A 26,647-nucleotide genomic window follows, 5' to 3' on the forward strand; every position below is an offset into this window, starting at 1 on the left:
TGGGCTTTGATGCTGAGTTGAAGGTTGTTTAAACTCCTGGATGTAGTGTAACTAGCTCCTGCTCTTTTCTGTAACTCACTGTGGCAATTATCTTCCTTCCTAAGCCATGTCTAGGGGTGAACTTTGAGTCTGCACTAAGGACTGTTAAACTTCCAAGTGTAGACATTGATTCCTGCTCTTTTTATCATAATTTATTCTATCAGGGCCTCAGGATAGCATCTGAGGCTAGTCCTGTAGGCTAGATGACTGGGAAATGAAGCCAGGTAGAACTGTTCTCCTCTTCTGAGCATGAGAAGATCAGCACTGAGAGTGTTCTGGGTGTTCTCAAGCATCTCTGACTGGGCATTACCACTGACAGGTACACATAGATCTACTGACAGGTACACATAGATCTACTGCCAAGTTCTGCCTGCTGGTTGCTGTGGGCTCTACTTCCTTGTTTTGTTTTTACCTGAACCAGGTGGTACAACTATTCTGTTTTCCCCTGTGCTTCATTTAAGATGAGATTAAAATGAGCTTTATGGGAAATGTCTCAGAATACTGGGGAGGCTTGGTATCCAGCTCCAGTTATTTTTCCGTCTTAGAAACTGTGAGAATCCTCTGTGTGTCTTTGTCAGTTTTTTTGCATCTGTGACTAAAAGATCGGACCAGAAGAATTTTAGAGGAGGAAAAGTTTATTTGGGAGATCAGGGTTCTAGAGTTCTCAGTCCATAGATAGCCAATTCCATTCCTTGTGCCTCAAGATGAAGTAGAACATCATGATGGAAGAGTGTGGGGGAGAAAAGCAGCTTACATGATGATTAAGAAGCAGAAAAATTCCACTTGCCAGATATAAAATATACATCCCAAAGGCACACCCCAGTTACCCACCTCCTCCAGCCACACCCTACCTACCTTCAGTTCCCACTCATTTAATCCCATCAGAGGACTAATTCACTGATTGGGATGAGGCTCTCATAATCAAGTCAAGTGGAAACATCTCTTTGACATTTTCCATGTGGATTTTATCCTATTATGTGGCCCATGGAACTGACTTGGGCTTGTATCCAATTTTTGGAGTTTACACCACAGTGTTCTTTTGTGAATGGTTCCTAGTTTACATATCTGTAGTGAAGCCTATTCTGCCATCTTGCTGATGTCACTGCCATTTGGCTATAGATTTTTAGATATAGTGAATATCTATTGTAAATCAAAATATTAAGAGTTTCAAAGTCATTTAATGTAATTAAGGACAAAAGTTGCTGCCCTCAAACATTCTAAAAAAATAACAAAATAATGGCTGCCAAATAATTCTTGAATATTTGAAGTGCGGATGAAATCACTGGCTTTTCAATAATGTAATATATAATGGAGTACTTAGGAAAATATAACCTGCTCCCACAGTAAGGGAATTATCTTCTATAAGGAGTAAGACATGTTCTTTATCCTCCTCTCTATTAAACTGAATACATAAACCTGTGATTCCAATTTTCTTTCTCCTGTCCTGTTTGGAAACTCTGATCTGCCTTTGAAGTCCACTTGAGGGCAAACTTGTTCCTTATGATACCTTTGCATGCAGAGAAAAAAAAAATGTAGATTTGATTCAACTCATATTAAAGATGCATCACCTTTTGAAATGGATTAATCTCTCAATAAAAAGACCAATCAATTTCAGAACCAGATATAGTTCATTCTCTATTAAATCAGATGTATTATTCATTTCCTAACATCTATAACCTGTTAATTAGAAGCCTACTTTTATACCCTAGGTTTGGATAAAATATATCATCTATTAAGTATATCAATATTGAATAAAACAAAATGTATGTTAAATGAATATTTCAATAAATGAAATTTCTTATTGTAAAATATTAGCCTTTTGTTAATTTCTGTTTTAGTTTCGTAAGGAAAATAAGTTGGTTTATAAGTAGCCTGTTTGAGTTTTATTTATTCACTTATTTTTTTGTTTTTTGAAGATGGTAAATATTATTACAACTTAACTATCTTCTTAAACATTGTAAGAATTGTCATTACTGGTTATTATTTCTCTGACAAATAGCAAAGAATTTATGGATTTGACTTGTAACAATACTACTTAGTATTTTTCACATTAAGTTTTAAAGACTTTTACATTAGGGGCACTGAGAAAATTAGCTGCTATATTTAGTGTCACAACTAAATTAGAATTAGGTTTTTCACATTTATTGTTTTTGCGCAAACTTCATGGTACATTTTTTTAAAGTAATTTTGTTTCCTAGCTTCCTATATTAAATGTTAAACAAATTATGCCCTAAATATCAAATGTTATACTAACTAATGAAACTCTTTGGAATTTTCTGATTATGTGTACCAAACTTTGAATGGTAAATCAACCTCTCAGGATTTAAATCATTCATTTTCTCTTTTCTTTTGTTACCTTTTATTTTCAAACATAACGGTATTTTTTAAGTTCTCTTTCTGAGAAATTCACAAGCACTGCCAGTCTTAGCTGTCCTCAAGGGGCCATACCCAAGTACCCTACCCCAACTCCAGAAGAAATGAACTCAAAGCCACTGAAATGATAAAATTTCACAGGGAGTTTTCTTACAGAGGTAGAGAAAAACAACTTTTTTGTTGTTGTGGAAATCATGAATCTTTTAAAACACAACTCTGCGAAGTCAACTTCAGATCTGCATTTCTAAATGTGTGTATCCTTTCCCAATCTGACAGCATTAGTAAACACCTCCAACAGCTCATTTTAGCCCTATTTGAAATGCTTTTCAAACTCTCTTTTTGTGTTCCAAAATATTTGTCATTTTCCATAGGCCTCTGAAGTTTTTGTGTCCTTCCTCTCTTCCTGGAGAAAGTGGCTCTGCTGAACCTTTTCCATACAACTCCAGCTGTTCCTCTGTCAGGATTATCTTTATTTTTTCCAGTCTAATGGTTTCTTTCCCAAATTCCACTTTGATTTAGAGATTCCTCATATCACATATTTTAGCTCTATCCCTCTGTATTTTAATCTGTTATTTTCTTCCAAACATTTTTTTTAAATTGTGTGTCTGTCTTATTTACATTCTATAATTTTTATCCATGAATTTTACAGTTTTTAGGAAACAATTATTTACAGGTCCTCATTCTTCTTGGCTTGATAAACTGAGCAATTTCTCATTTATTTATTTTTTAATCAACTCTTTCATCTATACTTTTTTCTTGAACTTTTTAAGACATAGATTTCTCTCTTCAAAAAGCTATGATAAGGCTTGGGAAGCTGAGGCAGGAGGATCATAAGGTCAAAGCCAGCCTCAGCAATGGTGAGGCACTAAGCAACTCAGTGAGACCCTGTCTTTAAGTGCCCCTGAGTTCAATTCCCAGTAAACCTCACCCCTCCACACACAAAAATAGCTATAAAAACGCCAGCTGTGCTGCCACATGGCTATAATACTAGCAGCTCAAGAGACTGAGGCAGGAGGATTGCAAGTTCTAAGGCAGCCTTGGCAACTTTGTGAAGTCATAAGCAACTTAGTGAGACTGCCTCAAAATTAAAAAAAAAAAAAATGTAGTAGACTGGTGATGATGTCACTCAGTGGTTAAGCACCCTTGCGTTCAGTAACTGGTAATGACAACAACAACAAATAGCTGTAATAAGTTCTTGGGTTTAAAAGAACAAGTCGAATAATACATTTCATAAAATTTGGTTAGTAATTAAAGAATTGATGTTCATGTATGATTGGTGGAGTTGGCTTCGTTATATGAAAATTCCATTAAGCATAGGCACAGACAAGATGTTATAAGTTAATAAATACTTAATTTTCCATCAATGTATAAATTTTAGACAAAAATATTTTTTTGATAAACCAGATTAGAACTTTGTAACTTATATAAAAGTGACAAATAAAACTGTGGAGTTTATTAGTTATATGCATTTGTCCTTTGGTATCAGTGGGAGATTAGACTCCCCACAAATATTGAAATCCTTAGATACTAAAGTTGTTTAGAGGAAGTGGCATTATTTATACAAATAGTCTATACAGATTTTCCTGTACACTTAACATCATCTCTAGATTGTTTTAATACATAATACCATGTAAACACTACATAAATAGTTCTCATATTTTTTAGGGAAGAATGTCAAGAAAAAAAAAATGTCTGTTAGTGTTCAATATAGATTCAATTTCTTTTTCCAAATATTATTTATCTGAGATTGTTTAACTCCACATATGGGGAACCCACAGATATCGTAGGTCTACAGCATGACTTACATTATATAATATATAATGGTTACATATGTGTTAATATTCTCAAAATTACTCCACTTGAGCCAACTTAGACTAGAATATAAAAATAAAAATAATCTCAGGAAAAATTAACGCTGTTTAGCAAATTATTACCCAAACACAGGTGGAAATTTTCAAAAAATAATAGTAGAAATAATGGAAAAATATGGTTGATGTTGACTTCCAATAAAATAAACAAATCATACTAGAAAAATATGCTGAATTCATTCACTTGTTTATTCATTCACTAATTCAACAGGCATGTTTTTTGTGTATTGATTTATCTAAAATTGCTATGCACTAAAAAAGAAAAATAGATAAAATATGGCTTTAGCCTTCAAGCTGACATATCTAGAAAGGAAAGCAAACATATCCATAAAGAAGTGCTACATACACTAAATGTTCTAACAAATTTATAAACTAAGTACATTGATGAAAATCACCATGCACAGTGAGCGGTTGGAAAGAGCAGGCATAGCTTTGTAAATAGACATACCTTAAAGTTGATATCTGTATGGTGATGAGCTGCAATCTAGGCATCAAGAAGGAAAGGACGCCAGGGGCCTAGAGAACAGGTTGAAGGAAAGGCAAGGTGGAAATAAAGCATTTGTATCCATTTGGGAACTGCTTCATGAACCTTGGTCCCTTTAAAGGCAGGAGTAATTGGTAGGGGATTATGAACTTATAAATGCAAAAAAGCATCAGTTATTTTTTTTGTTTTTAATTTCCATGCACTTATCCTCTCCTTGGCTTTTGCTGTTAACAACATCAAAAACAGTATTGATTATAGTCATTAATATCAATTGTTAAAACTTTCTATATAATTAGTACTTTTAGTATATTCATTCATCTGATCTTTAAAACAATCCTATATTTATTATTTCCCTTAATTTATAGATAAAGGAACTGCAACATGAATAGGGTAAGTAACTTACCTGAAATATTAAGCTAGTGAATGACAGAGAGGATAGGAATCCAAAACTGTCTATCACAAAACCTTGCCTACACTAATATATAATAACTTGTTCCTATTAATGTCAAAAGAAGAAGAATCTGATACTGGAAAACCAGCTCCATCTGCTTCTATGAACAGTATCTAGAAAAAATAAAACAAATCTAGATGTTATTTGCCAAGGAATAGCAAGTATGTTTCCGTTTATTTTATTTCCTAATTATAAAAGTTAACACATACTACTTGTAAAATTTTAAATAATGCACCATACACATAATATATATTTTGTGAATGAGTATGTGTGTGTGGGTATGTGTGCATAATAATGTTATATACCAAGGTTCCTGCTAATGAATAATTAGTTCATGAACAAGGGCTTAAAATATATGAATAGTCCCAAAGTTTCAATCTTAAATTCATGTGCATATGCAGATACATGATAATTAGAAGCTGTTCTTCACATTCTTTAGGAGGATTAAAACAAAAGTAAGGTTTTAGCAACTTCAAAACAACCTACGATGCATTGGAACTCAGAGGAGCCTCAGAGAAAATTGATTTACTTTAATTCCTCAGTAGTGAGAAGTATCTGCTTAGTATGTTAAAATTGCATACCACGTCAAGGAGGTAGCCAAATGACTAATTATATCAATGGATCTCAGAATATTGGAAAATATTGGGTTGACTAGAACACTTAAGTCTAAGAAATTTGTTCAGTTTCTCTCCAGTGCAACACCATTAAATTTAATTACAAAGAGAAACTTATTTTTGTTATACAAATAATATCCCCACGTAGCCTAATTTAAACTAATTGCCGACACAGTTTTCATTCCAAGGGGAAAACTAAACTAAAATAAGTGCTGACTTATTGAAAATGTCTTTAATTATATTATCACATTGAATTCTTCTTTGACCCTTCTTCAAAAGTTACTTTTAAAATCAGAAATATTACTGTAAATTGTGGGTACCTGCAATTTGTAGAGCTACTCCTGCCTGACCTACTTTACTAGTCATTTTTACTTCTCATGTAAAAATTATCATTTTGCAGAAAAATCTCTGAATATCTACAATGGGACATGAATAACCATGCTATTTTTCTTCATTTTCATTTCTTGTTATCTTATTACTTGTTAGGAGGAGAAAAATCCCATCTATGAATCTGGAGGTGAAAGAATGTCCATGTGTGACCTTGGGCATTGAGGGATTATTTATTTATTTATTTATTTATTTATTTGCATATGAGGAACCCAAGGAGCAGACGTGTCAAGTGCACCTTCTGTAGAATGCTATGGAATAGTAACACTGGAACAAAGGGCTGGGCCCCTGTTTTCTCTCACAGCATGGAAGAAATAAGATTTTTAATTGGATTCAATGATGGCCTCACCAGAGTCATGTCACCAGCTCTTATAGGGAGATAACATTTAAATGACATCAGTCAGGCTGGCTGGAGGGCATCCCAACCCATCATTAACTCAAATCTTGATGACTGGCTAGGAGAAGAGCTCTTGAGACAACAATTGGATGGAGAAAACATTACCAGTGCTGCATAGGAAGTTATGTCAAAAATTTTGTTGGCTTATTTCTCATTTCCTTTTGAACTCTGAGGTGGGAGAAAGGGGACCCAGATTTTTACACTTCTGGTCCTGGTACAAGATACAATTTGTTCAAAAGTAATTATTTTAAAACTTGTGTAATAATCTAACATACTTCAGCCAATCCTGAATTTTTATTTCTCTAACCCCGTGATGGGAGTATACAAGAGGGTGTAGTTTTTAGGAAACATAGCACAGGACTTGTGTTGTGCTGTGTGAGCTCTACTTGGCAATTGTGCTTCTCGAGTTTGCCTTTAAAAGTCAGTTTATGCACTTCAGCAGATCAAAAGATAAAATTGAAATGATAGAGAAAAGACGAACATGGCCCCTGAACCAGGATGACCTGCAAATTCATGGAGCATTCCATATTTTTTTTTAAAAAGTCATCTTTCTCTTTTAGACTTCACTTCATAAAGGCATCATGAAGCTCAGAATTAATAGGAATTATGTCCTATAAGCTTTTTATTTTGAAAGACCCAAATTTTAATTGTGCAATGGAGAAGGAGAGATTTCTCATCTTAAGTGGTAACAAGAAGGTTTCTCAATCTCTATAACATGGACAGATTAGGTTAGATAATTCTTTTCTCTAGAGAAGCTCTGTTCTGTGTTTCAGGATATTTTACAGCATCCTTTGCCTCATCCTGCTCAGTGCCTGTAGAATCCCTCCCCGGTTGAACAACTCAGAAAAGAAAGAAGTCTCTAGACATTGCAAAATATCCCTTGGGGTAAAATATGCCCTTAGTTGAGAACCAGGGAGATGGCATAAATCTATGAAACTGATTACTTTTCTGCCTTTTTCCAATCTACTTATTTATCTAACACGTGAAAAGGCCAAGTAAATGACATCTTCAGCATAAATATTCCCCACCAACACTCCTGACCTGTATGTTCTGTGTGGGGAATACAAGAATGAATAAATCAAGCATTTTCTTTGGATTGTGTTCAAAGAAAGAAGAAATCCACTCATGGAAAATGATTATCAGAAGGCAACATGTCCGTGATCCCAGCTAACTTGGAAGACTGAGGCAGAAAGTCCCCTTAGGAAACTTAGTTGGACACTATGTCAAAATTAAACATAAACTTTCTTTTCTTTTTCCACTCTGGCTTCTGTGTATGAGAGAAAACATGACCCTTGACCTTCCGAGTTCGACTTATTTCTCTTAATGTGATGAAGACCAACAGAGTTTTCAAAAAATCAACATTTACATTCTCCTCCTTTTCTCAGTTTTTATCAAAAACACATGAAAATATTTTGCAGGGGAGCAAACATACACAAAAAGAAATTTTGCATTTTTCTATTTAAGAAGTTTATAATTGCTTTGAAAATTAGGTAAAGATAAAGTTATTAATATTCTGGACTTTATTCTGCAAGTAGAGTTACTGTATTTTGTTGTTTCTTTGATTACCAGAGCCAAGATTCTTATTCATTTATTTATTTATTGGAATGAAGAATTGAAACTGGGGCACTAAACCACTAAGCTATATCCCCAGCCTCCCCCCCACCCCCATTTAGAAATTTTGAGACATGGTCTTGCTAAGTTGCTGAGGGCCTCACTAAATTGCTGAGGCTGGCCTTGAACTTTTGATTTTCCTGCCTTATTCTCCCAAATTGCTGGAATTATAGGCATGCATCACCATGTCCAGTTCCTAAAGATTAGTTTTTTGATATGAAAACTCATGACCACAGTTGAATACATGATCAAAACCTCATCCTGAGACTGAAATATGACAAATAATTACAGCAGTCTCATTATGAATTTAGTCTAATAGAAATGACCACAGGTAAAAGAAATTCATTGAATTATTATACTCCTAAATTTTTATTTTGTAGAAAATTTGGCAGAAGAGAATGGTCATATGGTGTTAAACACTCTGTTCAATTTTGATAATAATTGCCACCTCGGCTTTTTGGCACTGTGATGTGAAAAGTTCTATTACAGAGATTAAGCTTTACTAAAAGTATAGAGAAAGGCAATGTGCATAAATTTGCTAACTGACAGCTCTGCAGAATGATATTCAGTGTTTATCTCCAGAGAAAAGTAGAACAGAAAGTAGTGGAAGTATATTCCTTAAAGTGGCCCTGCCAATTCCAACCAGCTTGAATGAGCTAGAAGCATGAGAAAGTACTTAGATCAGGAGAAGCACTGAATCATTGTCTTAATATCAGATTTATGCCAATAAAATGATGTCCTTTGTGTAAAGATTCTTCTTACTTTTGTTTTATAGATAATGATATTGCTCCATGTACACAGAAGAAAAATGAGTTCTAATCTTCATATTCTCCCTTGAATGAGCCACATACATTGTCTCATTGAACTTCCACTAACAGCGAACATTATGCCCCTAACAGAGATGAGAAAACTGAGGCCTGGAATGTTTGTGAACCTCTTCCCAAACTCAGAGAGTGCACTAAATAGGTGAACTTAGATTTCTTAACCAGATTGTCATCACCCCAAGACACATTGTTCACTACAGTTTTCAAAAATATGATTTGAGTAGTCTGTACCTTTTATTTATCACTTATCTAGACTGTAAACCTGGCCTTGTTCCTATTATCCATCTGTATGTGAGATGGAAAGCTGAAGTAGAGACATCCTTATTACCTGAGGAGTTAAAGTAATTGCCATAGCTCCACTTAGAAAGCTTTTAGTGACACTGGTTGACCCAGGAAAGGATAGCTTTTAAACTGGGTAGTATTTTAAGTATTATGTTTCAGTTCCCATCACCTCTCAAAGACTATTAAATTGTTTTGTTATAATGGAAATTTACTATAATGAATATTCTGCTATGCTATATTTCCAATTTTTAAGAAATGGAAATGAAAGAAATCTGATGTGTAATTTATCTATTTTGTATGCACAAGGGCAAGAGGAGACTGGCAAGCCCGTATCATTCCTGGCCACTTTATGGTATACTTTTTCAGAGACCTTATTTACATGATTTGCTTAGATGACTTATTTAATAATTAAGAAGGGAGTTATTGGGGATGTATAAAGAATTTGATCTGAGGAATATTGAAAAGCTAACAATATTGTGGCATATGGTTAAAAGTGTGGGCATTCAATTTAAACAGACCAATAACAAAGGAAGGAATACAAGAAGCCATCAAAAGACAATCCAACCAAAAAAAGCCCTGGACCAGATGGGTATACAGTGGAGTTTTACAAAACCTTCAAAGAAGAATTAATACCAATACTTTTCAAGCTATTTCAAGAAATAGAAAAAGAAGGAGCTCTTCCAAATTCATTCTATGAGGCCAACATCACCCTGATCCCGAAACCAGAAAAAGACACTTCAAAGAAAGAAAACTACAGACCAATATCTCTAATGAACTTGGATGCAAAAATTCTCAATAAAATCCTGGCGAATCGAATACAAAAGCATATCAAAAAAATTGTGCACCATGATCAAGTAGGATTCATCCCTGGGATGCAAGGCTGGTTCAATATACGGAAATCAATAAATGCTATTCACCACATCAATAGACTTAAAGACAAGAACCATATGATCATCTCGATAAATGCAGAAAAAGCATTCGACAAAGTACAGCATCCCTTTATGTTCAAAACACTAGAAAAACTAGGGATAACAGGAACTTACCTCAACATTTTAAAAGCTATATATGCTAAACCTCAGGCTAGCATCATCCTAAATGGAGAAAAACTGAAGGCATTCCCTCTAAAATCTGGAACAAGACAGGGATGCCCTCTATCACCACTTCTATTCAATTTAGTTCTTGAAATACTAGCCAAAGCAATTAGACAGACAAAAGAAATTAAAGGCATGAAAATAGGAAAAGAAGAACTTAAATTATCGCTATTTGCGGATGATATGATAATATATTTAACAGACCCCAAAGGGTCTACAAAGAAACTGCTAGAGTTAATAAATGAATTCAGCAAAGTGGCAGGATATAAAATCAACACGCATAAATCAAAGGCATTCCTGTATATCAGCAACAAAACTTCTGAAATGGAAATGAGGAAAACCACTCCATTCACAATATCCTCAAAGAAAATAAGATGCTTGGGAATCAACCTAACAAAAAAGGTGAAGGATTTATACAATGAAAACTACAGAACCCTAAAGAGAGAGATAGAAGAAGATCTTAGAAGATGGAAAAATGTACCCTGTTCATGGATAGGCAGAACTAACATCATCAAAATGGCGATATTACCTAAAGTTCTCTACAGGTTTAATGCGATGCCAATCAAAATCTCAACGGCATTTCTTGTAGAAACAGATAAAGCAATCATGAAATTCATATGGAAAAACAAAAGACCCAGAATAGCAAAAGCAATTCTAAGCAGGAAGTGTGAATCTGGAGGTATAGCGATACCAGAGTTCAAACTGTACTACAAAGCAATAGTAACAAAAACAGCGTGGTACTGGTACCAAAACAGGCAGGTGGACCAATGGTACAGAATAGAGGACACAGAAATCAATCCAAAAAATTACAACTTTCTTATATTTGATAAAGGGGCTAAAAGCATGCAATGGAGGAAGAATAGCATCTTCAACAAATGGTGCTGGGAAAATTGGAAATCCATATGCAACAAAATGAAACTGAATCCCTTTCTCTCGCCATGCACAAAAGTTAACTCAAAATGGATCAAGGAGCTAGATATCAAATCAGAGACACTGCGTCTGATAGAAGAAAAAGTTGGCTACGATCTACATACTGTGGGGTCGGGCTCCAAATTCCTTAATAGGACGCCCATAGCCCAAGAGTTAATAACAAGAATAAACAAATGGGACTTACTTAAGCTAAAAAGTTTTTTCTCAGCAAGAGAAACAATAAGAGAGGTAAATAGAGAGCCTACATCCTGGGAACAAATTTTCACCCCTCACACTTCAGATAGAGCCATAATATCCAGAATATACAAAGAACTCAAAAAATTAAACAATAAGATAACAAATAACCCAATCAACAAATGGGCCAAGGACCTGAACAGACACTTCACAGAGGAGGACATACAATCAATCAACAAGTACATGAAAAAATGCTCACCATCTCTAGCAGTCAGAGAAATGCAAATCAAAACCACCCTAAGATACCATCTCACTCCAGTAAGATTGGCAGCCATTATGAAGTCAAACAACAATAAGTGTTGGCGAGGATGTGGGGAAAAGGGTACACTTGTACACTGCTGGTGGTACCAATTTGGAAAGCAGTATGGAGATTCCTGGGAAAGCTGGGAATGGATCCACCATTTGACCCAGCTATCACCCTTCTCGGACTATTCCCTGAGGATCTTAAAAGAGCATACTATAGGGATACTGCCACATCAATGATCATAGAGGCACAATTCACAGTAGCTAGACTGTGGAACCAACCTAGATGCCCTTCAATAGATGAATGGATAAAAAAAATGTGGCATCTACACACAATGGAGTATTACGCAGCACTAAAAAAATGACAAAATCATAGAATTTGCAGGGAAATGCATGGCATTAAAGCAGATTATGCTAAGCGAAGCTAGCCAATCCTTAAAAAACAAATGCCAAATGTCTTCTTTGATATAAAGAGAGCAACTAAGAACAGAACAGGGAGGAAGAGCATGAGGAAAAGATTAGCATTAAACAAAGACGAGTGGGGGGAGAGAAAGGGAGAGAGAAGGGAAAGCATATGGAAATGGTAGGAGACCCTCAATGTTACACAAAATTACATATAAGAGGTTGTGAGGGGAAAGGGGGGGGAACAAGGGAGGGAATTGAACAACAGCAGATGAGGTAGAGAGGGAAGATGGGAGGGGAGGGGAGGGGGGATAGTAGGGGATAGGAAAGGTAGCAGAATACAACAGTCACTAATATGCCATTTTGTAAAAATGTGAGTGTGTAACCGATGTGATTCTGCAATTTGTATTTGGGGTAAAAATGGGAGTTCATAACCCAATTGAGTCAAATGTATGAAAGATGATATATCATGAGCTTTGTAATGTTTTGAACAACCAATAAAAAAAAAGTGTGGGCATTGAGGTCAGAGGTTAGATAGAGTTGAGTTCGAGTTCTGGCAGATTGTTGTCTTAAAAATTACTGTTATAAATATGTGTTTATGGGTTTTAATGAAATAATTCTGGATATGAAACTGCTTAGCTGAGGGCTTATCACATAGTACACATTCAATAAATGACATGAGGTGTTAAAACAGCAACTGCAAAGCAATCGTTGTTCATCTAGCTTTCCTCTCCTCTTCACCTCTAGCTACAGTGTGAAATGAGTATATTTCAAATTGGAAATGGCCTTAATAGAACATAGGTAACTGCCATTCCTTGTGAGTATTTTTTAACACTCTATTAACCAACTTCCTACTTCCTTTTCTTGCTCTACAGTTTGTCAACCAAGCAGCCAAAATGATCCTTCTAAACATAAATCAGGTTATGTCACACCTCTACTCATACTGTCTGGATGCTTTCCTGTCTTATACATAGGAAAAACTAAAGTACACTATTGGCAGGAATGCAAAATGCATCTATATAGTGAAGCCATTATGGAAAACAGAATGGAGGTCCTGGGAAATAGAAATTTAAGAAACTACCATATGATTCCATAGCAATCCCTCGTCTGAGTATTTTTATCAAAAAGAAATGAAATCAGAATCTTGAAGAGATATTAGTACTCTCCTGTTCACTGCAGCACTATTGACAATTGCCAAGATGTGGAAGCAGTCCAAATATCCATTTATAGATGAACAGATTTGAAAAAGTGTGATATGGATAAAATTAAATATTATTAATTTTTTTGTACCAGGGAATGAACTCAGGGACACTTAGCCACTGAGCCATATCTGCAGCCCTTTTTTGTATTTTATTTAGGGAAAGGATCTCACTAAATTGCTTAGCACCTTGATTTTTGCTGAGGCTGGCTTTGAACTCCTGCCACTGGGATTACAAGCATGCGCCACCATGCCTGGCTAGATAAAATTAAATATTTTATTCAACCATAAAATGTTGGAAGTTCTGCCATCTGAGGCAATATAGATGAACTCTGAGGACATTGTTTTCAAGTGGAATAAGTAAGTAAGCTACGGAAGGGCTAACACTGCGTGAGTCCACTTACATGAAACGTAATACAAACTGAAATTTCATAGAAACAGAATAGAAAGATGGTTGCCAGGAATTGAGGGAAGGAGGAAAAAGGGGAGTTGATAATCAGTGGTACAGAAGTTATGCATGAGTGATAAACTCTGGAGATTTTTTGTGTAATATTTTGCTTATAGATAAATAACACTGAATTATACACTTAAAAATCTGAAAGGATAGAGTTCTGGATCTCATATTGTGTTCTTACCACAATAACATTAAATAAAAAGTAAACTAATAATTATTATAATTATTTTTGTGGTGTTGGGGAGTGAACCCAAGGCCTCATGTATGCTAGGCAAGCATTCTACAACTGAGCAACATCCCCAGCTCATATTAATTATTTTTTAAAAATTACAATAGTCACCAGGGCTATTGCCACAACTATAGATTCCAATATTCCTTTGACCCTGAATCTCCTTCCTACTTTCTCACACTCTCTGAGCTTCTTTTTAGCAGCCTTCTCCCTATTCTCCAGCTGACCAGCTATACCTTAGGCTTCAGCAATCACTTTTCTCTCTGCTTAGAGGTTCTACCCCAACATGCTGGTGTCTTATTACCTGCTCAGCTGGAAAGTTTTTTGAAATGCTACTTCTCAAAGAGGGCTACTTTCATTATTCTACTTACAAGTGCAAGCTAGGTCCCCACGCCCTCAATCCATGAACTTCCTGATATCCATGAAACAAAGTATTTAATCTTTTCCTCACAGGCAATATAATAATCCCTGTTACTTCTATCATGTCATATCATGTATTTTGAATTTTTGTTGCTCTTGTTGCAATTATTATTATCTACCTCCGCCTATGGGCTGAGGTCACAGAAGATACTCAAAAATAAATCATGGTGGACTAGAATAAAATAAGAGGCAACATCTGGTCTTGCTCAAGCAATGACAAATTTTCTCAACAAGAATATAGAATGACATAGATTTTTAACTTAGCAGTTTACAAACACGGAGCTGTTTGTGTGCTATTTAGGCGCGGACCTGGTACCTCTTTTGTGAAGTAGCAGCTGAAGAGACTCTGGTACACGCCATGGCCAACCAAAGGCCCAAGGAAAGAGTCAAGACTGAGAACCACCATCATGCATATTAACTTGAAAGTGGCGGCGGGGACAGAATGGTTCTGTGGTGCAGTTTAAGATTAAGACCACTTTGTAAACTAATGAGAGCATATTGTGAAGGACAGGGTTTGTCAATGAGGCAGATCAGATTCCAGCAGCCAATTAATGAAACAGACACACCTGCACAGTTGGAAATGGAGGATGAAGACACAATTGATGTATTCCAGCAGCAGACAGGAGGTGTCTACTAAAAAGGGAAACTACTACTTTCCTCCAGAACTCTATTCTTACAGACCAAGAATACATTCTCAATTAGACAACTGCAATTTGGTTCCATCACATCCTGACTATCACAGTATAGTTTTCTCTATTCTTTCATTTTATCCTTCCCCATTCCTTTATTGTACATAAAGTAACGGGTGTATGTGTACAGGCATATTGAATTTTTAAAAAACTAAATGGCCAATTATATGTTTTGATTGACATCGAACAGAGATTGGATGGGGAAAAATACTGGTTCTATGAAAATATCCCCTTTCTCTATTAGTGGCATGCTCATTCAGCTCTGATCTAATATTCCAGTAAGTTATTTTGCTCTCACTGTTTTAACAAAAAACAAAAACAAAGACCCAAAACCTGAACAACATAAAAATCCTTGCCAACCTTGTTCAATTGGAGAATTTTAATGTTTTTCATTTATCATTGTAAAACCAAGGCCGATTTTATAACTTTTTGTATGTAGCTGTTACATGTAGGGATAAATTACTTTTTTTTAAAGAGAGAGAGAGAGAGAGAGAGAGAGAGAGAGAGAGAGAGAGAGAGAGAGAGAATTTTTTAATATTTATTTTTTAGTTTTCGGCGGACACATCTTTGTTTTTGTATGTGGTGCTGAGGATCGAACCCGGGCCGCACAGATGCCAGGCAAGCACTCTACCACTTGAGCCACATCCCCAGCCCAAGGGATAAATTACTCTTAAAAAAAAAAAAAAAAAGATTCCTAGATAGTTTTCTCTTCAAGTGGCTTGTTTAAATAAATTTCTTGTTTAAAATGAAAAAAAAAGGAAAGAAAGTTTAAAAACACTATTCAAAATAGTGAACATTCATGTCCTTAGAAAATATCTACAATATCCCTGGTTATGTGCTCCTTCAAGGCTGGCACTATGTATTGATTAGTTTCTATATTCAGAAAATCTAGCCCATTGCCTCGAACATAATAATTTTATTAAATTAATATATAAAAATGGACATATAAATGTTCAACATGTCCTTAAGAGATAGAGAACTACTTCTTATTATATCTCTATCCTTAAAGTATGTCCTTCAGTGGAGCACTTGGAACATTCAGAGGTGCACACACACACACACACACACAAAACAAACAAACAAAAAAATTTAAAAAAAGGTAAATAAATTAACTAAACATTTTCATGTTACTATGAAGATATGGTTTATTCTTATTGCTAAATGTCATCTCTTATAAAAATGAAGTAACCATTCCAAATTTTAAATAGTGTGCCTAGCATAATAACCAGCTCTGACACTCTTGCAATGAGATTAAATCATTGTCAAGAAAAGATAATGGACACAGCATGGTCCTACAAAATCTTTGCCAAATAAACTGGACAGAATCCAACTGTCTGATGAAATAATACTGCCTCAGAAATGAGAGAAACCTTCCAGCAGGCACAAGTCAGACCACTGGTTAATCACAGCCACTTAGGGGATCAAGACCTTGGCCCTGAATATAGTGACCCCAAATCTGAAAATTGTGTTAATCATTAACATCAATTATTTTTTTCTAAGAGCCTCGGGCATTAGTTTAGTTCATTTAAAGATTATCAGAAGGCAGACATTATCTGTATTTTTAAATTAATATGGACTTCTTCTTCCCTAAAAAAGGAGCTAAAAATGTTATTATTATCCAAAGAAAATTGGTTTTCTGGTCCACTAAGATATTTTTTTCTTTTACTTTCATTAAACTATTTATGTCTTAGCCTTTATGTTCTACTCATCAAAAAATGTCCTATATTAAATGATAGCTGCAGCAATATGACTCAATAAACCGGCACTAAATCTAGAATTTTTCATTGGTTTGTTTACTTCAAAGGCTATACCTAGTAGAACTCTCAGGTATATAGATTAACTTTAAGGGCCCTCCAAGTTCTAATACCAATTTTTGTTTGAGCCATGTTTATGTCACAATGATAAAAAACTTAAGATCTCAGAATAGCCTCTATGGAATTTGTGCTGTCTTAATGGTCAGTTTGGTTTGTCCTAGAGGACCTCATTATCAGCATCATTGAAATGGACTTATAGAAAGCCCAAGATGGCCTATTTGTTAGGCAAAGCCAACCTTTACATTATAACAAAAGGTGACTACATGTAATCCAGAAAGTGTTTGAAAATCTTTGACCATTTAAAAATGTTAGGAAATGCAAATAATAGCAAGATAATGTTTTGCAACAAGACCCCAATCCTAATGCCTTTGTCAACCTAAACCCTACTTCCAAGTTCTAGGACAACTCTGATCAACTCAGGTACCAAGTCACCTCCATTTGGTTCTAGTGCAGAGCTGTGCCTATGGAGTCAAGACTAGGTCCATTCCCATGAGCCCAGGTACTAGGGCTCACTCCAGTACCAGGCTTGCTTTTGTGGACGTAGACTTCAGGCCAACCCCTAGGGATTCAGTATCTAATACTACCAATGTGAACCTGGTTGCCAGACCCACCCCGTGGACCCTGGTACCAGGCAAGAGTCTGTGGACCCAGAATTTCAATTTTACCTGTGAAAGTAGGATCTAAGCCCACACCCATGCACCCAGGCTCTAGAACCATTGCAGTAGGTCCGAGCACTAAGTCAGCCTGACTGAGTACTCCAGCTTTAAGCCTACCCATGGACCCCACCAGATGGGAGTTCTTGAGGTTGAAATGAAAGAATAAATAGCAATGTGAAAACATGAAATTTTAAAACTCACTTGTGAAGTTTAGACTAGAGTTAAATTCAGAGTACTATATTACTAAAATGATAAAGCATAAATTACTTTAGTGTAAAGGTGAAAAGACAAAATATTAAAATAACCATAGCTATAATAATTTGTTGCAATATATACAATATATAAAAAAAGAAGTTGGGAATATAGTTTAATGATAGAGCACTTGCCTAGTATCATGCATGAGGTGCTGGGTTCAGACTCTAGGACCACAAAAGATAAAGAAAAAGAAAAAAAATTAAAACCAAGATACTTTTCAGTTTTGCATCCTTCTCAAATTAAGTTGTAACTTCACTGTGAAGATTTTAAATGAAATCATACAAATTCTATCTCTATCTGTATTAGCACTTGTCCTAAAGGAATATCAGAAGAGATATGTTCCCCTTTAACCAGAGACATGGCAGAGAAAATCTAGTTTGTTTCTGTGGCAAATTGTTTTATTCTAGCTCACTGTTGATGATTTCCCCTAGCCAACATTCAGTTTTATGTGAATTCTCTGACCCAAACTTATGCCTAGCTTTACTCATAACTTTATCCTCAATGCTCTCCAGGCAAGGACTATTAAAACCTGAAGCTTATTCTATTCAGGAGGGCAGATGTCTTCATGGCAAACAAAGATTACTAATCTTCTCTCCCTCCATCTTCCAACAATTCTTGAGGAATCATAATTCTCATCTTTTCAGACCTCAAATATTGTCTTTATTTCATTGTTCTCTCAACTAGCTGGCAAAAGCAAACTCAAAGCATCTCTGGAAGAATACTCCTTAAAACCAATACACAAATACTTTCAATTAAATACTCAAAAACAATAACAACAAGAAACACTTGAGTCAGGGCTATTAGAAACAACAAACTAGAATGAGACATCGTATACAGAATACAATAGACACTAGTATGGCCCTATATATAAACATGGCTGTATAACCAATGTGATCCTACAATCTGTACACGTGGAAAAATAAGATTACGTACCCCATTTGATTCAAATGTATGATATGTCAAGATCATTATAATGTTTTGAGCAACTAGTAAAAAAATTTAAAAAGAGACATTGTAATATTGTAGATAGATATGAAATTAACATGGCATAAGAAATTTAAACCTTTCTTATAGAAATGAGACATTCATATGGACATGGGAAATTCGAAAATGACACTAACAATAAAGATTTGTTAAGTAGGTATGAACACATTAAATAAACTGAAGAGACTATTAAGCAATTAGAATATAAATCTGTACTAAATTACCTAGGATAAAGAAATTATAATTAAAAAACATGAAATAAAGTTGACTTTGGGGGACATAAAGGTTAGTTTGGAAACATTCTATATACATAATCACAGTGCCTTAAGGAAAAAAAAATATAGAGGATGGTGAAATGGCAATGTTTAAAAAGATAACAAAATTTCTTTGAGTAATAAAAAATAATTCTCAGGTTCAGAAATCCTAGGAAGACTAAATTAAGAAGAAAGCTATACCTGTTGTATTACATTAAAACCGTAGCACATCAAAGACCAAAATAAATTTAAGGGGAGGGGAGGGGAGGGGAGGGGAGGGGAGGGGGGATAGTAGAGGATAGGAAAGACAGCAGAATACAACAGACACTAGTATGGCAATATGTAAATCAATGGATGTGTAACTGATGTGATTCTGCAATCTGTATATGGGGTAAAAATGGGAGCTCATAACCCACTTGAATCAAATTGTGAAATATGATATATCAAGAACTATGTAATGTTTTGAACAGCCAACAATAAAAATTAAAAAAAAAAAAAAAAAATTTAAAGTAACTCAAGAAGAGGAATGGATTTCCCATTAAAGAAGAATGATTAGATTGATATCTGTTTGCTCAGAAGTAATAGGAAACCATTAGCAGTGGAATAAAATGTTAAATGTATTAAGGAAAAGCAAGTGAATGATTTGTAATCTACATAAAATTGTTTCCTAAGATAATGTAAAACAAAACAAAAATCCCAGGCAAACAAAATCAAGAAAGGAAAGAGGTAAAAAATAGAGGAGATGGAATAAATTCTATCACTAAAAGAAAAAGTGTTAAAAATCAATCCTAATTGTACATAAAAGCAGAATTCACTGTGGTGTGGTCATAGATACATATAGCATAATTTGGTTGATTTTATTCCTTAGTTCTTCTATGTAATTATAATGCACCAATTAAAAATAAAAACATGTACCTGTAAATAAACAAAAGGAAAACTAGAAGCATTGAGGAAAGGGAACAGAGGGAGGCATTTGAAGAGGGAAAGTGAAATACTATGGAATAAATTGGAGTAAAATATGTGTTATGGTTTGGTTACAAGATATCCCCCAAAAGGCCCTTCATACAGGAATGCTCAATATGAAATGAATAGCTTATGAGACCTATACCTCACCAGTTGCATTTATCCATTTGATGGATTAATATTTTGAAAGGATTACTTTATTGTCCTGCTTTAAATATCTCTCAACCCACTTCTAGATCTGTTAATTCAGCTTCACTTATGGAAGTCCTCATCAAATGTCGGCTTGCAATTCTGCTAAGATCTTGTTGATCAAAGCATGTCCCCAAAGTAGTTTAACATAGCTTGACCACATTGGGAGGAGGAAGGTTCATGGAAAAGTATGAGGATGCTTGATCAGACTACTGAGAAAAGAGTGAAGAGCTGGAATATCAACACAATCTACCAAAAACATTGCCTTGCTATTATCAAAACTGATTTTATGGAGAACAAAAAAGCAGTAGTTGACAAAGTACCACTACTTTATAAAATGTTTAATTCACAGAGAAGGTAGAATACTTTAAAAATACTTCTCTTGAAATAATATAGGTTTGTAATTTAGAAGTAAATGAAGCAAATATAAAAGAAAAAGTAAATCCATAGAGTTTTTTTAAACATCTTTCTTAATAAATAAGACTAATCAAAGGAAAAAATCAGAAAGGTCTATCTAGATCTGCACAGTTCAAAACAGTTATGAAAAACATATGTGATTGTGATTTCTACTAACCAGACTGAAGGAAGTGAAAGGACATAGGTAAATTTAATTTGAAGAAGGTATTTTATTTAATCCAATATACCCAAAACATGCAGAATTCTGAATTACAGTAATTATCATACAGAATAGTAGTTATAAATGGTGTTGAGCAGGGCAATAATTCTTAAGCTTTTGTCCAGGGATCCCTGGGGTATATAGTTTGTTCTTGTTCTAGAAAGTCTTAATGTTCCTGCCAATAAAGGAGAAAAGAAGTTATTTCCTATGTCAAAAACATCTTGTTTCCAATATTGATTTGCCCACTCAGTGCTGGATAGGAAGTAGAACATGGATAATGCGGCCGCATATAATTTCCTTTTTCATCTTGTTATGCGCCATAATGCTACGTGCTCTCCAGATCATAGTTTTGTTCCAACCAATAATTATTTTACACCATTGTTTTCATTTTCATTGCTTTGTAATTTCTAGATTCAACTCCAAAAATAAGGAAGGGGGACCTAAAGTCTTCAGTAGGAAAATTTGAATAATTTTTCATTCACCAACTAGCAGCTGGAACAAGCAAACGCATACCAATATATAGATAATTTAATTGCTTTCTTATGATAGTAGGTGGTTTTTGATAGGCTATTTCAAAATTTCACTTTATTGGTTGTTTTCACTAAGTCTTCATTTATGGATATACTCATCTCCTAAGATAACAAATTGCTCAAAACTTGGTAGCTTGAAATAATAGAAACTTATTTTCTTGTGATTTGGAGGCCAGAGTTCTGATAGCCAGGTGTTGGTAAGGCTGTGCTATCTCCAAAGTCTTCAGAAAATAATCTGTTTTTGCATCTTCTAGCTTCTAGTGGCTTGAGCATTCCTTGTTTCCTGGCCACATTACTCTAATCCTCGCTCCACTGTCACATTATGTCCTTTCTTTCTTTGTCTCTCTCGTAAGCATACATGTGATGAGATTTAGGGCCCATTTGGATAATACTGGATGAGACAAATGTCTCAATACCTTATCTTGATCATAAGTTTTTCCACAGAAGGTAATATTCACAGGTTCCAGGGATTAGGATTTGGGCATATCCTTTTGGGTATGGTAGCCACCATTTAGCCTACTACAATAGTCATAGAAAATCCTTTATAACTCAATTTAGAGATAATTTATCTTGCATGAGAAAAGATGATAATGAAAAGAGGAAAAGAGAAATAATTTGCTACATCCTATACCTCTTCAAACAAATGCTTAGAAAAGTGACAGGTTTTAATATTTCCAGTTGTATCTATGTCTGATCTGGTTACTCTATCTTCTAGTACTATATTCAGAATATAAAGAAAATAAGTTTGTGATCTGTTCTTTAAGAAAGTTGGAGTTATTGCATTATCCCTGAACTTGCAAAATTTACTTTGCCAGAAAACAACAAAACAAAACAAAAACTGAAGATGGATAGGATGCTCATATGAAAATGATGACTTCACATGACCTTTCAGTTTTCTTTTAGAAAGAGAATTCACAAGCCACCATTTTGGCCTACGGGAAAATGTTGTCATTTTCACTGGAAAGTGTAGTTTTTTTACAGTAAAATAACAGTTTTCTTCAACAAAACTGAATTAGCTTCTGGGGGAAAAATCACAGTTAAAAAATGTCAAATTCATAAAAATATATCATGTTTTGAACATCTGCACTTGTTTTTGACTGACCTAATGACGTTACCTGGGGTAATGTTCCCCAGGAAATGTTGAATCAGGGACGTGGTGACTGAAGGACAGGTGGGAATAGGAAGGGAAGGTAAGGGAGGGAAGCAGAGGAGGGGAAATTCTATCCAGGTAACAGGTATAGAATGTAAAGTGTGGAGCTATTTCTGCATAACAATGGGTGTGATTCTTATTTGAGCAAACCACATTAAACAGTCTGAAAGATCTTTTCAAGTTCATGCACAAACTACCACAGGCCTAAACTAGAATAGCTGGCATGACAAAAACAATGTCTCCTTCCTCTGCTTCCTTCCTCTCTTCTCTCTTCCTTTGCTCCATGCTCAATTCTTTTCCTATTTCTTTCTTTTTCTTTTCTTTCTTTCTTTCTTTCTTTTTTTTTTTTTTTTGGTTACCCAGGGGCACTTAACCACTAAGCCACATCCCCAGCCCTTTTTATATTTTATTTAGAGACAGTGTCTCACTGAATTGCTCATGGCCTCCCTAAATTGCTGAGGCTGGCTCTGAACTTGCAATCCTCTTTGTCTCCTGAGCCACTGCGGTTACAGGCATGCCCCACCATACTTGGCATTCTTTTCTTTCTTCCTTCCTTCCTCCCCTTCTTTTCCCTCTTCCTCCCTTCCTTAGTCTCTTCTCCCTCTTTTTCCTCTCATCCTTCATTTTCCTTCCTCCTTATTTTTTTCTTCCTTCCTTGCTCTAATGCACTTCTGCTAGTATATCTTGTGAAATACAAATCATATTTTCAGAGCAAGTATTTTCAGTTAAGTGACTTTAAAGAATGTAATCACTGTGTTCTAGCTTGATCAGCTATTCACAAATCACAGGCTGTTATGGTTTAGATATGAGGTGTTCCCCCAAATCTCATTTGTGAGACAAGGTGAGAAAGTTTAGAGTAAAATCACTGGGTTATGAAGGCTTTAGCCTAATCAGTGCATTAATCTCCTGATAGGGATTAACTGGGTGGTAACTGTATGTAGATAGGATGTGACTAGAGGAGGTGGGTCACTGGTGACATTGCTTTGAGGTTTACATTTTGTCCTTGTTGAGCAGAACTCTCTCTTCTTCATGGTTCTACATCCTGAGTTGTTTTCCTCTGTTACCAGCTTCTGCCATGATGTTCTGCCTCACCTCAGGCCCCAAAGAAGGAGCCAGATGTCTGTGAACTAAGACCTCTGAAACTGTGAGCCCCAAAATAAACCTTTTTTCCCTCTAATTGTTTTTGTCAGGTCTTTTTGTTATAGCAGCAAAAAAAGCTGACTAAAACACATGCTGACTAAACATCTCAGAGAAATGATTTGAATTACTAAAAATAATATTTAACTGTAACCATTAAACATATGGATGTGAAACAATGCAACACACAAGGAGCAGGCATTATTATGGCTCTTTAAATTCTGTTAATTAAAATGTCAAATATCCCCTACTTAGTTTCATAAGATCTTCCTTTCTCTCCTAATCCGTGGAGCAAAACCTGAGAAAGTTCACACATTGTCCCACCATACATGATACAGAAGAGAACAAGATATTATTACTAGGCATAACATCTTGATAACTGTGTAGAATTATTTACATTTATAGAACTGTTTCAAATTCTTTAATTTTTTCATCAAAATAATCATTAACGTAAATATGCAAGATAGTCACAGTTTCAATATTTTACAAAGGCAGGTATCCAGAATAGTTCAAAATTCTTACCTCCTCATGTATAAAATACCAGGCTCACTGCAAAATGGGTAGATATCTGTGTGAACAACTGTGATTTCAAACAATATAGGAAGCATCTCAGTTCAGCTGTGCCACTTGCTGTTTGACTCAATAAAAGTCACTTCATACCCCTGGACCTCTGTCCTGTTCTTCATATAATGAAGACTAGTCTAGGATTTCTCAGATTCTTTCCAGCTCAAACAAGTTCAAATTGTAGAAATCCTTTTCAGCAGAAGCTTGCCTTGCCCTCTGTGTATGGGAAACATCACCTTTTCTCTTTCTATATCTCTTACTCTGGTTAAAGAGAGCACGCTTCACTTTTGGTGCCAAACTTAAACTCAGTGTGGCCTTTATGCCATCTAGTGTGCTCACTTTTTTATTCAAAGCTTTCCCTCTCAGTCAGTCTCTTCCCTCCTCTGAACACATCATTCTGGTGAGCTTTCTAACTTACTTAGGAGTCTACCTTAAAGTCACACAGTACATTTTCTAAATGGAGGGCTGTTCAGTATAAACACAATGAAAACATCAAAAACGATGAATCAGAGAAGGAAAAGATGGAAAAAAAAATAGTTTTTTTTTTTTAAAACAATCCGCACATTAAGAGTATAGGTCAAAGAGGATATGTATTAACATATTTTATTGATTTCATATTATAAGAGCTCATATTTTTTGTTTAACGTGGATATCAAACATCACAGTGTTTTTCAGAAACCAAAGAACCTACACAATACCTTAAAAATTTTTCCATCAATTTTTTTTTTCAATTTTTAAGGGATAGTTAAGAATGATTGTTAAAGGCATTCTCATTTAAAACTTAATTTTATGAACTGAGTTAGACTGGAAGTCTGGCCACCTATGAAAAAAAACATATTTTATAACTTACTTTTTTTGAGGAAATGAATCTATGCTTCAGTAAAATTGTAATTCAGGTTGAGTTCCCTTAATTTAAAAATACAAAATAGGAGATGTTCCAAAATTTACCACTTTTTCAGCACCAAAATGACACCAAGAGTGAAAAATTCTACCTCTGATTTCATATAATGAGTCACAGCCAAAATACAGGGCACTGAAAATATTCTGTAAAAATTGACCTCAGTTTTGTGCAGAAAGCATATATGAAACAAATGAATTTGTGTTTAAACTTGGGTCTCATCTCCAAACAAAATATTCATTTTATATATTCAAACATTTGAAAAAATCTGAAATTGAAAGCCCTCTGGTCCCACACGTTTTGGATAAGGGTGGCCAACCTGTATTTCATTTCTATATTATAGAATTTGCTGAACACTTAACTATATTCATGAAAACCTGAATCATGAGAGTATTTTAATAATTTGCTGTGTGGTAGTGATAGATACTGTTTTAGCTATTTTTTTCTACCTGATTGATCTGGATCTTGCTTTAATATGTTGTTGCTATTGTTGTTTTCTAGTAATTTAAGATTTCTTAAAAATATGTCATGCAGGGGCTGGGGTTGTGGCTCAGTGGTAGAGTGCTTACCTTGAACTTGTGGGCCACTGGGTTGGATCCTCAGCACCACATAAAAATAAATAGACAAAGTGAAGGTATTATGTCCATCTACAACTAAAAAAAAAAAAATGTTAAAAAAATTTAGGAGAATTCTAGATATTGTAAGCTCTATACCTCTCCCTTTACAGACTGGTAGTCTTTGTTTAAAAGGACAGTTGATGTTTATTAATAAAAGATGTTGACAAAAATTCTTTTAAAAAAATGTTATACAAATAAAAGTGAAGAGACTGTCTCTCTGCAGCTAATGTTTCCTCGAGGTTCACTGAACAAAATTTCTTGGACTTTTCCTGTGTACTCATTTTCCTTCGCCTTTACCTATGTTTTCTACTTTTTGCAAAAAAAAATTAACATTTTCTTTGTGATTTTAGTAAATGTGAAAAGCATGTTTACCTGAAGCTAGAATTTGGAGCAGAAAGGGGACATGATTTTTTATTTTTAAAAAAGTCCTAATGAATCTGCTCCTGCCTGTCACCTATCATTAAGAGGATTTACACCTCTCAGAGGTGGGAAATTATTTTTGATGATGCTATTTATGCCTTTATTATTGTAGGTTTCTTGATTATTCCATTTTTAGTGCTCTTTTAAAAAAATGTAAATTAGGGGTTGATATTTTATTAGTTTCACCATTGGAAAATGGGGGAAAAAATCCAAATCATGATTTTTCTTTGGCTAACTCTCAAGTTTTCTAAAGAAGAGAAGCTGATATTTTTCATGAATGTGCCAAATAGCTCTCATCAAGCTTAATGGTGGCAAAGAACATTATGCTTAGACACTGGAAAGATAATACAAGGACATTAGTGTGAGAATGGATTTTAAGC

At 34.9% G+C, this 26,647-nt stretch overlaps 1 non-coding gene and 1 pseudogene across 1 annotated transcript; both read left to right on the top strand.

Annotated features, from left to right (window-relative positions):
- Positions 1-7,043: 7,043 nt before the first annotated feature.
- On the top strand, positions 7,044-7,146 carry LOC114092693 (U6 spliceosomal RNA). The gene has a single exon (XR_003582774.1). It is a non-coding gene; the product is annotated as a U6 spliceosomal RNA (small nuclear RNA).
- Positions 7,147-14,889: 7,743 nt separating this feature from the next.
- Positions 14,890-15,168, top strand: LOC114092502 (small ubiquitin-related modifier 2 pseudogene; annotated as a pseudogene).
- Positions 15,169-26,647: the final 11,479 nt, after the last annotated feature.

Source organism: Marmota flaviventris, chromosome 10 (assembly GCF_047511675.1).
Source record: "Marmota flaviventris isolate mMarFla1 chromosome 10, mMarFla1.hap1, whole genome shotgun sequence".
Lineage (NCBI taxonomy): Eukaryota > Metazoa > Chordata > Mammalia > Rodentia > Sciuridae > Marmota > Marmota flaviventris.